Here is a 406-nt window from a genome sequence, read left to right on the forward strand (position 1 = left end):
GTGGATGCGCATTTCCAAGTCCGGCGCGGTGTCCACGGCGCGGTGGAGGCGGAGCGTCGGGCAGCTCACTGCGTGCGGAGCTGGTAATCTGGGGGGCGAGGTCACGGGGTCACAGGGGCCCAAGGGCGGCCCTCCCCGCGCACCCCGGCCCGCCGCTCACCTCCGTTCTGGGTGATGTAGCGCACCCAGGGCAGCGCCTGGTAGCCGCTCTTCTCGATGATCTTCAGGTAGCGCACCTGGATGCCCGACGTGGTGAAGTAGGGGATCTCGAACTTGACGCTGATGGGCGGCTTCCCCTCCTTGTCCTCCGCCTCCACGCTGGGCAGCCCGAAGTGCGCGCGCATCAGGTACTCCTTGCCGCCCTGCGGGGCGGGGAGTCAGAGCGGGGGTGGGGGGGCGGGGTGTG

The 406-nt window shown here is 70.2% G+C and overlaps 1 protein-coding gene across 2 annotated transcripts in view; it reads right to left on the reverse strand.

The window, feature by feature from the left end:
* The window catches only part of Fam32a (family with sequence similarity 32, member A), a 10,680-nt gene that overhangs the window by 1,039 nt on the left and 9,235 nt on the right, over nt 1-406 (reverse strand). The window lies entirely within an intron of this gene.

Source organism: Dipodomys ordii, unplaced genomic scaffold, assembly GCF_000151885.1.
Source record: "Dipodomys ordii isolate 6190 unplaced genomic scaffold, Dord_2.0 Scaffold108, whole genome shotgun sequence".
Taxonomy (NCBI): domain Eukaryota; kingdom Metazoa; phylum Chordata; class Mammalia; order Rodentia; family Heteromyidae; genus Dipodomys; species Dipodomys ordii.